The sequence below is a fragment of the Elephas maximus genome, chromosome 12, assembly GCF_024166365.1.
Source record: "Elephas maximus indicus isolate mEleMax1 chromosome 12, mEleMax1 primary haplotype, whole genome shotgun sequence".
NCBI lineage: Eukaryota > Metazoa > Chordata > Mammalia > Proboscidea > Elephantidae > Elephas > Elephas maximus.
The window spans coordinates 27,848,256-27,861,263 of NC_064830.1; positions in this window are offsets into that span (position 1 = coordinate 27,848,256).

Consider the following 13,008-nt stretch of genomic DNA (forward strand, 5'->3'; position numbering starts at 1 on the left):
CGGGAGGCAGCGACTGATTTTGGAGTCGAGAGTGCACCGTCCCAGTAGGGGAGCCTCGACGCTGGGCGTGGGGCTGGAAGCGGAGGATCTGACCGTGACTCCAGCGGGCCAGACCCCCTGGTGGCAATCTCCACACAGCCAGCACACATAGGCGACGCGCCCCACGGGAGTCTCAGATATAATAGTCATTCCAAGCAAGACAAGCAACTCTGGCTATATTCTGAGGTGCTACTCTCCTATCTCTCTGTTCCCTCCCTCACCCTCCCCAGGCGGCTTCATTAACATCTGAATAGCCTGAGCCAGAGGGAGAACTCTGATAGGGATCTGACTGCATTTTTTTTTAGCGGATTTTCTGGATAAACTAGTTTCCCAGTGATGGCTCGGAGACAACAATCCATATCAAACCACTTAAAGAAGCAGACCATGACAGCTTCTCCAACCCCCCAAACAAAAGAATCAAAATCTTTCCCAAATGAAGATACAATCTTGGAATTATCAGATACAGAATCTAAAAAACTAGTTTACAGAATGCTTAATGATATCACAAATGAAATTAGGATAACTGCAGAAAAAGCCAAGGAACACACTGATAAAACTGTTGAAGAACTCAAAAAGATTATTCAAGAACATACTGGAAAAATTAATAAGTTGCAAGAATCCATAGAGAGACAACATGTAGAAATCCAAAAGATTAACAATAAAATTACAGAATTAGACAACGCACTAGGAAGTCAGAGGAGCAGACTCGAGCAATTAGAATGCAGACTGGGACATCTGGAGGACCAGGGAATCGACACCAACATAGCTGAAAAAAAATCAGATAAAAGAATTAAAAAAAATGAAGAAACCCTAAGAATTATGTGGGACTCTATCAAGAAGGATAACCTGCGGGTGATTGGAGTCCCAGAACAGGGAGGGGGGACAGAAAACACAGAGAAAATAGTTGAAGAACTCCTGACAGAAAACTTCCCTGACATCATGAAAGACGAAAGGATATCTATCCAAGATGCTCATCGAACCCCATTTAAGATTGATCGAAAAAGAAAAACACCAAGACATATTATCATCAAACTCACCAAAACCAAAGATAAACAGAAAATTTTAAAAGCAGCCAGGGAGAAAAGAAAGGTTTCCTTCAAGGGAGAATCAGTAAGAATATGTTCTGACTACTCAGCAGAAACCATGCAGGCAAGAAGGGAATGGGACGACATATACAGAACACTGAAGGAGAAAAACTGCCAGCCAAGGATCATATATCCAGCAAAACTCTCTCTGAAATATGAAGGCGAAATTAAGATATTTACAGACAAACACAAGTTTAGAGAATTTGCAAAAACCAAACCAAAGCTACAAGAAATACTAAAGGATATTGTTTGGTCAGAGAACCAATAATATCAGATATCAGCACAACACAAGGTCACAAAACAGAACGTCCTGATATCAACTCAAATAGGGAAATCACAAAAACAAATTAAGATTAATTAAAAAAAAAATACACATAACAGGGAATCATGGAAGTCAATAGGTAAAAGATCACAATAATCAAAAAGAGGGACTAAATACAGGAGGCATTGAACTGCCATATGGAGAGTGATACAAGGCGATATAGAACAATACAAGTTAGGTTTTTACTTAGAAAAATAGGGGTAAATAATAAGGTAACCACAAAAAGGTATAACAACTCCATAACTCAAGATAAAAGCCAAGAAAAACGTAACGACTCAACTAACATAAAGTCAAACACTATGAAAATGAGGATCTCACAATTTACTAAGAAAAACGCCTCAGCACAAAAAAGTATGTGGAAAAATGAAATTGTCAACAACACACATAAAAAGGCATCAAAATGACAGCATTAAAAACTTATTTATCTATAATTACCCTGAATGTAAATGGACTAAACGCACCAATAAAGAGACAGAGAGTCACAGACTGGGTAAAGAAACACGATCCATCTATATGCTGCCTACAAGAGACACACCTTAGACTTAGAGACACAAACAAACTAAAACTCAAAGGGTGGAAAAAAGTATATCAAGCAAACAATAAGCAAAAAAGAAGAGGAGTAGCAATATTAATTTCTGACAAAATAGACTTTAGACTTAAATCCGCCACAAAGGATAAAGAAGGACACTATATAATGATAAAAGGGACAATTGATCAGGAAGACATAACCATATTAAATATTTACGCACCCAATGACAGGGCTGCAAGATACATAAATCAAATTTTAACAGAATTGAAAAGCGAGATAGATACCTCCACAATTATAGTAGGAGACTTCAACACACCACTTTCGGAGAAGGACAGGACATCCAGTAAGAAGCTCAATAGAGACACGGAAGACCTACTTACAACAATCAACCAACTTGACCTCATTGACTTATACAGAACCCTCCACCCAACTGCTGCAAAATATACTTTTTTTTCTAGGGCACATGGAACATTCTCTAGAATAGACCACATATTAGGTCATAAAACAAACCTTTGCAGAGTCCAAAACATTGAAATATTACAAAGCATCTTCTCAGACCACAAGGCAATAAAACTAGAGATCAGTAACAGAAAAACTAGGGAAAAGAAATCAAATACTTGGAAAATGAACAACACCCTTCTGAAAAAAGACTGGGTTATAGAAGACATTAAGGAGGGAATAAGGAAATTCATAGAAAGCAATGAGAATGAAAATACTTCCTATCAAAACCTCTGGGACACAGCAAAAGCAGTGCTCAGAGGCCAATTTATATCAATAAATGCACACATACAAAAAGAAGAAAGAGCCAAAATCAGAGAACTGTCCCTACAACTTGAACAAATAGAAACTGAGCAACAAAAGAATCCATCAGGCACCAGAAGAAAACAAATAATAAAAATTAGAGCTGAACTAAATGAATTAGAGAACAGAAAAACAATTGAAAGAATTAACAAAGCCAAAAGCTGGTTCTTTGAAAAAATTAACAAAATTGATAAACCATTGGCTAGACTGACTAAAGAAATACAGGAAAGGAAACAAATAACCCGAATAAGAAATGAGAAGGACCACATCACAACAGAACCAAATGAAATTAAAAGAATCATTTCAGATTATTATGAAAAATTGTACTCTAACAAATTTGAAAACCTAGAAGAAATGGATGAATTCCTGGAAAAACACTACCTACCTAAACTAACACATTCAGAAGTAGAACAACTAAATAGACCCATAACAAAAAAAGAGATTGAAACGGTAATCAAAAAACTCCCAACAAAAAAAAGCCCTGGCCCGGACGGCTTCACTGCAGAGTTCTACCAAACTTTCAGAGAAGAGTTAACATCACTACTACTAAAGGTATTCCAAAGCATAGAAAATGACGGAATACTACCCAACTCATTCTATGAAGCCACCATCTCCCTGATACCAAAACCAGGTAAAGACATTACAAAAAAAGAAAATTTTAGACCTATATCCCTCATGAACATAGATGCAAAAATCCTCAACAAAATTCTAGCCAATAGAATCCAACAACACATCAAAAAAATAATTCACCCTGATCAAGTGGGATTTATACCAGGTATGCAAGGCTGGTTTAATATCAGAAAAACCATTAATGTAATCCATCACATAAATAAAACAAAAGACAAAAACCACATGATCTTATCAATTGATGCAGAAAAGGCATTTGACAAAGTCCAACACCCATTTATGATAAAAACTCTCACCAAAATAGGAATTGAAGGAAAATTCCTCAACATAATAAAGGCCATCTATGCAAAGCCAACAGCCAATATCACTCTAAATGGAGAGAACCTGAAAGCATTTCCCTTGAGAACGGGAACCAGACAAGGATGCCCTTTATCACCGCTCTTATTCAACATCGTGTTGGAAGTCTTAGCCAGGGCAATTAGGCTAAACAAAGAAATAAAAGGTATCCGGATTGGCAAGGAAGAAGTAAAGTTATCACTATTTGCAGATGACATGATTATATACACAGAAAACCCTAAGGAATCCTCCAGAAAACTACTGAAACTAATAGAAGAGTTTGGCAGAGTCTCAGGTTATAAAATAAACATACAAAAATCACTTGGATTCCTCTACATCAACAAAAAGAACACCGAAGAGGAAATCACCAAATCAATACCATTCACAGTAGCCCCCAAGAAGATAAGATACTTAGGAATAAATCTTACCAAGGATGTAAAAGACCTATACAAAGAAAACTACAAAGCTCTACTACAAGAAATTCAAAAGGACATACTTAAGTGGAAAAACATACCCTGCTCATGGATAGGAAGACTTAACATAGTAAAGATGTCTATTCTACCAAAAGCCATCTATACATTTAACGCACTTCCGATCCAAATTCCAATGTCATATTTTAAGGGGATAGAGAAACAAATCACCAATTTCATATGGAAGGGAAAGAAGCCCCGGATAAGCAAAGCACTACTGAAAAAGAAGAAGAAAGTGGGAGGCCTCACCTTACCCGACTTCAGAACCTATTATACAGCCACAGTAGTCAAAACAGCCTGGTATTGGTACAACAATAGACACATAGACCAATGGAACAGAATTGAGAACCCAGACATAGATCCATCCACGTATGAGCAGCTGATATTTGACAAAGGACCAGTGTCAATTAACTGGGGGAAAGATAGCCTTTTTAACAAATGGTGCTGGCATAACTGGATATCCATTTGCAAAAAAATGAAACAGGACCCATACCTCACATCATGCACAAAAACTAACTCCAAGTGGATCAAAGACCTAAACATAAAGACTAAAACGATAAAGATCATGGAAGAAAAAATTGGGACAACCCTAGGAGCCCTAATACAAGGTATAAACGGAATACAAAACATTACCAAAAATGATGAAGAGAAACCCGATAACTGGGAGCTCCTAAAAATCAAACACCTATGCTCATCTAAAGACTTCTCCAAAAGAGTAAAAAGACCACCTACAGACTGGGAAAGAATTTTCAGCTATGACATCTCCGACCAGCGCCTGATCTCTAAAATCTACATGATTCTGTCAAAACTCAACCACAAAAAGACAAACAACCCAATCACGAAGTGGGCAAAGGATATGAACACACATTTCACTAAAGAAGATATTCAGGCAGCCAACAGATACATGAGAAAATGCTCTCGATCATTAGCCATTAGAGAAATGCAAATTAAAACTACGATGAGATTCCATCTCACACCAGCAAGGCTGGCATTAATCCAAAAAACACAAAATAATAAATGTTGGAGAGGCTGCGGAGAGATTGGAACTCTTATACACTGCTGGTGGGAATGTAAAATGGTACAACCACTTTGGAAATCTATCTGGCATTATCTTAAACAGTTAGAAATACAACTACCATACAACCCAGAAATCCCACTCCTAGGAATATACCCTAGAGATACAAGAGCCTTCTTACAAACAGATATATGCACACCCATGTTTATTGCAGCTCTGTTTACAATAGCAAAAAGTTGGAAGCAACCAAGGTGTCCATCAACGGATGAATGGGTAAATAAATTGTGGTATATTCACACAATGGAATACTACGCATCGATAAAGAACAGTGACGAATCTCTGAAACATTTCATAACATGGAGGAACCTGGAAGGCATTATGCTGAGCGAAATGAGTCAGAGGCAAAAGGACAAATATTGTATAAGACCACTATTATAAGATCTTGAGTAATAGTAAACCTGAGAAGAACACATACTTTTGTGGTTACGAGGGGGGGAGGGAGGGAGGGTGGGAGAGGGTTTTTTATTGATTAATCAGTAGACAAGAACTGCTTTAGGTGAAGGGAAAGACAACACTCAATACATGGAAGGTCAGCTCAATTGGACTGGACCAAAAGCAAAGAAGTTTCCGGGATAAAATGAATGCTTCAAAGGTCAGCGGAGCAAGCGCGGGGGTCTGGGGAACATGGTTTGAGGGGACTTCTAAGTCAATTGGCAAAATAATTCTATTATGAAATCATTCTGCATCCTACTTTGAAATGTGGCGTCTGGGGTCTTAAACGCTAACAAGCGGCCATCTAAGATGCATCAATTGGTCTCAACCCACCTGGAGCAAAGGAAAATGAAGAACACCAAGGCCACACGACAACTAAGAGCCCAAGAGACAGAAAGGGCCACATGAACCAGAGACCTACATCATCCTGAGACCAGAAGAACTAGTTGGTGCCCGGCCACAATCGATGACTGCCCTGACAGGGAGGACAGCAGAGGACCCCTGAGGGAGTAGGAGATCAGTGGGATACAGACCCCAAATTCTCATAAAAAGACCAAACTTAATGGTCTGACTGAGACTAGAGGAATCCCGGCGGCCATGCTCCCCAGACCTTCTGTTGGCACAGGACAGGAACCATCCCCGAAGACAACTCATCAGAAATGAAAGGGACTGGTCAGCGGGTGGGAGAGAGACGCTGATGAAGAGTGAGCTAATTATATCAGGTGGACACTTGAGATTGTGTTGGCAACTCGTCTGGAGGGGCGATGGGAGGATAGAGAGAGAGGGAAGCAGGCAAAATTGTCAAGAAAGGAGAGACTGAAAGGGCTGACTCAAGAGGGGGAGAGCAAGTGGGAGTAGGGAGTGAGATGTATGTAAACTTATATGTGACAGACTGATTGGATTTGTAAACGTTCACTTGAAGCTTAATAAAAGTTATTAATAAAAAAAAACTCTACTGTAAGAAATCAAAAGAGAGTTATATAAATGGAAAAACATACCATGCTTATGGATAGGTAGACTCAACATTGTGAAAATGACAATTCTACCCAAAACAATTTACAAATACAATTCAATCCCAATCCAAATACCAAAACATTCTTTAAAGAGATAGAAAAACTTATCATTAACTTTATATGGAAAGGGAAGAAGCATCGGATAAGTAAAGCACCATTAAAAAAGAAGAATAAAGTGGTAGGAGGCACACTACCTGACCTCAGAACCTACTGGACAGCTACAGTAGTCAAAGCAGCCTTGTACTGGTACAATGGCAGATACATTGACCAATGGAAGAGAATTGAGAGCCCAGATGTAAATCCATCCACTTATGGTTACCTAATCTTTGGCAAGAGCTCAAAGTCCATCAAGTGGGGAGAAGATAGTCTTTTTAACAAATGGTGCTGGAGAAACTAGATGTCCATCTGCAAAAAAAAAAGAAAAAAGAAACAGGACCCACACCTCACACCACATACAAAAATTAACTCAAAGTGGATCAGAGACCTAAATATAAAGTCAAAAATATGAAGTTCATAGAAGAAAAAATAGGTCCCAATACCTGGCAATAACAAGATACAAACCACGACTGACACAACACAAGAGCTCCAGAAGATAAGCTGGGATCTTCTAAAAATTAAACACTTATGCTCATCAAAAGACTTCACCAAAAGAGTAAAAGAGAACCTACAGACTGGGAAAATTTTTTAGGCTATTACAAATCAGACAAAGTTCTAATCTCTAAAATCTACAAAAACAAAAAACCAACAATTCTACAACAAAAAGACAAATAATCCAGTTAAAAAATGGGCAAAGGAAATGAACAGACACTTCAAGAAAGACATTCAAGCTGCCAACAGACACAGGAGGGAATTCTCGTGGTCATTAACCTTTAGAGAAATGCAAATCAAAACCACAATGAGATACTATCTCACCCCAGCATTACTGGCACAAATCAAGAAACAGGAAATAACAAACGTTGGCGAGGCTGAGGGGAGATCTGAACTCTTATGCACTGCTGGTGGGAATGCAAAATGATATAACCATTTTGGAAAATGATATGGTTCTTCTTTAGAAAGCTAGAAATAGAAATACCATATGATCCAGCAATCCCACTCCTAGGAATATATCCTAGAGAAATAAGAGTCGTCACACAAATAGACATATGCACACCCATGTTCATTGGAGCATGGTTCACAATAGCAAAAAGATGGAAACAATCTAGTCGCCCATGAACAGAGGAATGGACAATCAAACTGTGGTACATACACACGATGGAGTATTACACAATAATAAAGAACAAGAATGAATCTGTGAAGCAGCTCCTAACATGGATGAATATGGAGGACATCATGCTGTGTGAAATAAGTCAATCACAAAAGAACAAATGCTGTATGAGACCCATTACTGTGAAAACTCATGAAAAGGTTTACACAAAAAAGGAAACAATCTTTGGGAGGGGAGGGGTGGGAATGGAAAAACACTAAAAGGCAATAATGGATAAATGGTAACTTTGGTGAAGGGTAAGGCATTACACAGTACTGGGGAAGCCAGCACAACCTGTACAAGGCAAGGCCATGGAAGCTCCAAAAACACATCCAAACTCCCCAAGGTATCGAATTGCTGGGCTGAGGGCTGTGGGGACCATGGTCTCAGGGAACATCTAGCGCAATTGGCATAATATATTTTACAAGGAAAATGTTCTACATTCTACTCTGGTGAGTAGTGTCTGGAGTCTTAAAAGCCTGTGAGCAGCTGTCTAGGATACTCCATTGGTCTCGCCGCTTCGGGAGCAAGGAAGAATGAAGAAAACGAAGATACAAGGGAAAGATTAATCCAAAGGACTAATGGACCACATCTACCATGGCCTCTGGCAGACTGAGTTCAGTACAACTAGATGGTGCCTGGCTACCACCACTGACTGCTCTGACAAGGATCACAATAGAGGGTCCCAGACAGAGCTGGAGAAAAATGTAGAACAAAATTTTAACTCAAAAAGAAAAATCAGACTTGCTGGCCTGAAGGAGACTGGAGAAACCCTGAGAGTATGGCCCTCAGATACTCTTTCAGCTCAGTAATGAAGTTACTCCTGAGGTTTACCCTTCAGCCAAAGATTGGACAGGACCATAAAACAAAATGAGACTAAAGGGGCACACCAGCCCAGGGGCAAGAAGGTAGGAAGGAACAGGAAATCTGGTAATAGGAACCTGAGTTTGAGAGGGGAGGATGTTGACATGTCTTGGGGTTTTTAACCAATGTCATAAAACAATACATGTACTAACTGTTAAATGAGAAACTAGTTTGTTCTGTAAAGCTTTGTCTAAAGTACAATATAAATACCAAAAACCAAAACCAAACCCAGTGCCATCGAGTCGATTCTGACTCATAGTGACCCTATAGGCCAGAGTAGAACTGCCCCATAGAGTTTCCAAGGAGTGCCTGGCAGATTATGAGCTGCCGACCCTTTGGTTAGCAGCCGTAGCACCTAACCACTACGCCACCAGGGTTTACAATATAAATAAATAGATAATAAATAAATAAAAATATAAAATAAATGACTGGATTTGCCCCCAGCTGGCCCAGGACTCAAATGTGAAGGATCCATCAGATGCCTTTTCTTAAACAACTCTCTCTGAACAGGTACCACCATCTTTTGTTCTCGACTCTACCCTTAAACAGTCAAGTGTGAGAAGGAAATCGAGGAAGATCACGCCCTGTGTGTAATGAATTACCTTCTCTGCTGTGCATTTACTGTGGTACTATACTTATGTATTCTACTTGAGAGAACTGAGAAAAGAATCTTTCAAATCATTTTCTGTGTTTTGTGGCTCAGATGGGATATGCTGGCTCAGAACGTTTACATGACTGCCCAGAAACTCTCTCTTGACCTCCGGACTTTATCCATTCATCATTGTTCAACACGTCCACTGCATTTGTACTAGGAATCTCAAAAGTAACATCTAAAGGTAAACTTCCACATGTCTGTAAAGCGGCTTCTTTTACAATCCTCATTCTCCTTGTAAATCCCCATTTTTTTTTTTTTTCCAGTTGCCCAGGCCAGAAATCTTGAAGTTAAACTTTGTTTTCTTTCAAACTCTGTATTTAATCAATGAGCACACCCTGTCAAATGCATAAAATCGGACTACTTCTCCTAATTGGTCTCTCTGCTTCAGCTCTGTAATCAGTTCTCCACCTGCATTCAGCATGATGCATTCACACATAGGTAGATAATCTCATTCCATTGCTCCAAAGCCTCCCATAGCTTTCCATCTCATTCAGAAGAAAACGCCAAGTCCTGATCATAACTAACAGGGCCTCAGAGAGCTCTAATCTCCTTCCCTGGTTTATTACTTTCCAGCCCTGCTGATTCGCTTTCTGTTCCTTGAGCATACAGACGTGCTCCTGCCTTGGTAGTTTTTGCACTTCTGATTCCCATTTCCTGAAATGCACTTCCTCTGGGTATCTCCCTAGCTAGCTCCATCACAACCTCCAAATGTCTGTTCCAGTTTTTTTCCCCCACTGGCTTATATAAAAGAACAAAGTCCTTGCAACACTACCCACAACCTTGTTGTTGTTAGCTGCCCTTGGCTCTCAACTCATGGAGACCACATGAGCAAGAGGTTGGGTTGTTTGTGACCCAGGGTTTTCATTGGCTGATTTTCAGGGGTAGCCCCCCAGGCCTTTCCTCCTAGTCTGTCTTAGTCTGGAACCTCTGCCGAAACAGCTTCAGCGTCACAGCAACACGCAAGCCTCCACTGACAGATAAGTGATGTCTTCGCTTGATGTGCATCGACTGAGAATTTAACCTGGGTCTCCTTCAGGGAAGGTGAGAATTCTATCACTGAATCATCAGTGCCCTCAACCCCAATCCTTGCACCCCCTATTTCTTCTATTCTGCTTTATTATATTTCTCTATGAGCCCTCACCTGTCATTATGTATTTGCGTGTTTATTATTTGTCTCCTGACACTAAAGTGTAATGGGAGGAAAACCTGTTCCAAACCTGTTGCCATCAAGTCAATTCCGATTCATGGTAATCCCATAGGACAGAGTAGAACTGCTCCACAGGGTTTTCAAGGAGCAGCTAGTGGATTCGAACTGCTGACCTTTTGGTTGGCAGCTGCCGTACACCGTAGCTCTTAACCACTGTACCACCAGGGCTCCTTCATCAGAGCAGGATTTAAAACAAAACAAAATCTTAACTGTCTTATATCCCACACCTAGAACTGTTCCTGGATTGCAGTAGGTTCTCAATACTTTTCGAATCAACAAATTTTAAAGAGTGAAAGGCAGAGGTTCAGGGAAGGGAAGGGGCATAAATGGGGTCAGGAGAGAGGCCGTCCTCCCAAATCTCAAATGAGTCTTCTTTCTGTTAAGCCAAAACCAGGTTTAAGAGTCCAGCTGCATGATCCTCTGCCTCCCAGTGAGAAGTGTGGGCTCTGCCTCAACTAAGGGAATTGGGTTTAAAATAACTCTGGGTCATGGCCTTCTCTGAACCTCCTTCCTTCCTGTCAGGCCGGAGGTTGTTCCCATAGCCATTCCCCAGAGAATGTAAGCGACGTGACGTATATTTGAGGGTCCCTGGGAAGACAAGAGTTTGCATTCCTAAGAATGTGAGAGGAGCCCAATCCCAGGGCCTGTCCCATGTGACTTGAGGAACCGGTCTGGCTGATATTTAGAGAAGGAGTGGGTCATGGGAGTCATGTCACTGTTTGGTTTTGTCTTCTGCTAACTACTGGAACATTGCTGGCAAGAAGCATCATCTTCATGATTCACTGTCAGCCTCAGCGTTTACATCCTGACCAAAATATCGCGTCCTGTTCTAGTGGCTGCTCTAGTCACTTTCAGTAAATTGTCCATTCATTGAACAACTATTTCGTACTTGCCATGTGCTCAGCCCTATGCTGGGGAATGTTTCTGAAAAATTGTAATATTGACATGTCATCTGACCTCAAAAAGTTTTTTAAAAAAGCTGATAACCATCTCACAGGAGACATTTCACATTGGCCCTGTGATATTCAGTACAGGAAAAACAATAGTCAGTGGGGGATGCACCGGAGATCTCAGAGATTCCAATCTAATTTTCTCATCTTTCATTTTATATTGTTGTTAGGTGTCTTCGAGTAGGTTTCAACTCACAGCGACCATATGTACAACAGAATGAATCACTGCCCGGGCCAGCACCACCCTCATGATCATTGTTATGCTTGAGCCCATATTGTTGCAACCACTGTGTCAATCCATTGCATTGAAGGTCTTCCTCTTTTTCACTGACCCTCTGCTTTACCAAGCATGGTGTCCTTCTCCAGGGACTGATCCCTCCTGATAACATGTCTGAAGTATAGGACTTGCCATCCCTGCTTCTAAGGGGCATTCTGGCTATACTTCTTCTAAGACAGATTTGTTCATTCTTTTGGCAGTCCATGGTATATTCGCTATTCTTTGCCAACACTACAACTCAGAGGCATCAATTCTTCTTCCGTCTTCATTATTCATTGTCCAGCTTTCATGCGCAGGTGAGGCTACTGAAAACACCATGGCTCATGTCAAGCACAGTTTAGTCCTTAAAGTGACATCTTTGATTTTGAGCACTTTAAAGAGGCCTTTTGCAGAAGATTTGCCCAGTGCAACGTGTCCTTTGATTTCTCGACTGCTGCTTCCATGGGTATTGATTGTGTATCCAAGTAAAATGAAATCCTTGACAACTTCAATCTTCTCTGCATTTATCATGATGTTGATTATTGGTCCAGTTGTGAGGATTTTTGTTTCCTTTATGTTCAGGTTTAATCCATACCGAAGGCTGTAGTCTTTGATTTTCATTAGTAAGTGCTTCAAGTCCTCTTCACTTTCAGCAAGGTTAGGTTATCTGCATATCACAGGTTGTCAATGAGTCTTCCTCCAATCCTGATGCCGCATTCTTCATGTAGTCCAGCTTCTCGAATTATTTGCTAATCATAAAATTGATTAACTCATTTAAAGATGAGGGAATTGAAACATAAGGGATTTTCCTCTTTTTTGTCCCTGAAAGTAAGTGGATGATAGGGCCTCGGTGCATCTGTACCCTGGTGGATGGAGGTATGGTGTTCATACCTCTATTCAAAAAATAGTTTTTTCCTAGTAGCTCCTGGGACCAAAGTCAATACTGATTAATATATAGCAATTATCTGTTATATGTCATATGTTTTTATAGAATATACAACAAATAAAATCTATGCTTGTAATTTAATAAGTAATATTAATAATGTCTTGTGAATTCTCTAAAGTTTCTGAAAACCAATGCTGGGAGCGAGGTACTGCTGACTT